The following is a 3358-nucleotide window of genomic DNA, read 5'->3' as shown; positions in this document are numbered from 1 at the left end:
GTGTGGTGTTATGCAGTGTGACGCAATGTGAAAGAGTGGTATGGTGCGTAATGTGGTGAGAAGGTGGTAAGGTGTGGTTCGGGAGGGTGGTGTGGCATGGTATGGGAGCGTCGTATGGAGTGTACTGTGGTGAGAGGGTGGTAATATATGGTGTGGGAGGGTGTTATGGTGTGGTGTGGGAGGGTGGTATGGTGTGGTGTGAGAGGGTGGTATGGTGTGGTGTGAGAGGGTGGTATGGTGTGGTGTGAGAGGGTGGTATGGTGTGGTGTTGGAGGGTAGTATGGTGTGGTGTGGGACGGTGGCTATATGTGGTGTGGTGTTATAATCGATATATGTTGTGTGATGTAGTGTGGTGTGGCTTTGCTGAGTCGTTAAAGTCCTCGTGATTAAAACACCCCGTTTCCGAAAATCATCAATGGAAGACGGACGGACAGGGCACCTTGTATATATGTTCCTGCCTCTTAAAATGACGCGTGATAATGAGAGAAATCAGTGATGAATGAGGATGAGAGGAAGTATCACGGAAATAAGAAACAGTAATATGAGAATGATGCGTAAGGAGTAAGAGAGCATCAGAGAGATAGAAGAATGATTGCTAGATTATGTAAGCAACACAGAAATAACGAAACTTGGAGAGAAAAAATGAGAAATGGAGAAGGTCAAACGATAATCCGATTCAAGCGGGTGAAGGATAGCTAAATGGATAGTTGGCTGGCTGAAAAATAATATAATTACAGCAAAATGGATCATTAATTGAACATTGTAATACAGTTAACAAAAACTGGAGCCCTGCCTAGCATACTGCCCACCCTTCCTGCCTGCCTGCCTGCCTGGGTGCCTGCCTGTTAACTACCTTGCCTGCCTGCCTTCCTGTGCGATTATTTTTCCTTTTTCAGTTTTTGCCTATCTTCCTCCCTGCCACATTGCTTCCTCCTTGCCACTTGTAATAATCTAAAGAGGCACAATATACTCCGATACATCAAGCGTCACTACCCGGACTACATTAACTTGGCCCACTGTAAATTATTATTTTTTAAAAATAAATCTGCCACATCATTTATCATTCGTACTTCTACATCCGACCCACTCTGACAGCTAATCCACTCTGGTAAAGTACACCTCAGCCACATCTGATCATCCATTGTGACTCTAACTTAACTCACTAAAGAAATCAATATCCAATCTCTGGTATTGGTTTAGGCTTTAGAATCTCACCACCTAGCCTTCATTCACCCACCCCATCAGCCCAGGGCTTATCCCCGCCTTGAGCCTCACTGAAGCCTGCCTGCCGCCTATACAAATTTATAGCGTATGGGAAAGCCCACACCCATTATACTGAGATTTTCTTACAGAAACTAAACTGGCTGAGGTAGCTAGGGGCGTTATATATATATATATATATATATATATATATATATATATATATATATATATATATATATATATATACTGAATACATGCTAGGGCTGTCTCATACAAGATTGGTGAAATGGTATTAGCGAGGGCATTTTTACGACATGTTGACGGGTCATTTGGTAGACCAGGAAAATCTGCTTTTTAGGAAATTCAAATCCTTAAACTGTTCCCTGCCACAGCCGGGATTCGATCCTCGGTCCATTAGAATTGCAGGTCGCCTCTCTACAGATTCATATATATATATATATATATATATATATATATATATATATATATATATATATTTGAACAGTGGAAGGAAAACTATCTATCTATCTATATACCTAGGCTGCTTCCCCCAAGGAAAGGGAGGTAGCCGAGACAGGACGACTCACTCTCCATTTACTCATCCATTCAAACACATTCATTCGCATCTTAGCCCCAAAGGGGAGAACGGACAGATCCTCACCGCATCACACCGCACAAGGGTCAACTGCGCAATGCAATCAGTGACATCCGCAGCAGGGCCCGACAGCAGAACTGGTTTACCCCTGCCACATCATAACAGACCCATCCCCTTACCCGCACCTGACCTGACTAGCTGATCAGACCAAATGCGGGAGAATATCCCCTCAGGGCTGCGTCATCACTTATTCATTCACAATTTCTCTCCATTTATTTCTGTCACGCACAGCCACTCTTCCTTGCTCAACAGACATCCCTCTCGCATCCAGCGCTCTCTTCACACTGTCCATCCATCCTATTCGTGGTCTCCCTCTCAGCCTTACTCCTCTCACATCAGATCTCGTTATCTTTTTCACCAATCGTTCATTATCCATTCTCTCCATATGCCCAAACCATTGCAACACCCTCTGCTCAACTCTACCAGCCATCTCCCGAACAACTCCAGTTCTCCTTCGCACTTCATCATTTCGCACTCGATCCATACGCGTCACTCCACACATACTCCTCAGACATCTCATCTCCATTACATTCAAACTTTTCCTCTCTGCTACACCCACATTCCATGTTTCAGCCCCATATAACGCAGTCGGTACCACAACACCCTCATACAGCCTTCTCTTTACATCCATTCTAAGCGAACGACATTTAAACACTTTTTTCATTCCTCCCAGCACCTTTCCTACTTCATTTATTCTAAACTTCACTTCTGCATCTATTCTTCCATCCACAGCAACATGTGACCCTAGATATTTAAAACAATCTACCTCCTCAAGCAACTCACCATTCAAAACTATATTCATCCCCCTACCATCTATCAACCTCGTACACTTCATCACTTTACTCTTATTCTCATTTACTTTCAATTTCCTTCTTTCACACACCCTTCCAAACTCCTCTACCAACTGTCTCAATCTCTCCTCTGAATCAGTCACCAGTGCAGTATCATCTGCAAACAGCAGCTGCTTCAGATTCCACTCTTCTCCATCAACATTTACCAGACTCAGACCACCTAAAACTCTTGCATTCACCTCCCTTACAACACCATCCATGTAAATATTAAACAACCAAGGCGACATCACACATCCCTGTCGCAGCCCCACTCTCACGGGAAACCAATCACTCACAGCATTTCCCACTCTTACACACGCTCTACTATTTATATAAAAACTTTTCACCCCTTTTAGTAACCTACCATCAAGTCCATACAATCTTAAAACAGTCCACAAAGCCTCCCTATCAATTCTATCATACGCTTTCTCTAAATCCATAAATGCCCAGAACACATCCTTGCCTTTCGCTAAATACTTTTCACACACTTGTCTCACAGCAAACACCTGATCAACGCATCCCCTCCCTCTCCTAAAGCCACACTGCTCATCACTAATTACTCCCTCTGTACCCTCTCTAACTCTCATAATTAACACTCTACCATACACTTTACCTACAACACTCAACAGACTTATACCCCTAAAGCTAGTACATTCATAAAATATCTGTA

The sequence above is a fragment of the Coenobita brevimanus genome, chromosome 46 (genome assembly GCF_032717465.1).
Source record: "Coenobita brevimanus isolate Jiangsu-jjx chromosome 46, ASM3271746v2, whole genome shotgun sequence".
Lineage (NCBI taxonomy): Eukaryota > Metazoa > Arthropoda > Malacostraca > Decapoda > Coenobitidae > Coenobita > Coenobita brevimanus.
This window is presented reverse-complemented; position numbering follows the sequence as displayed.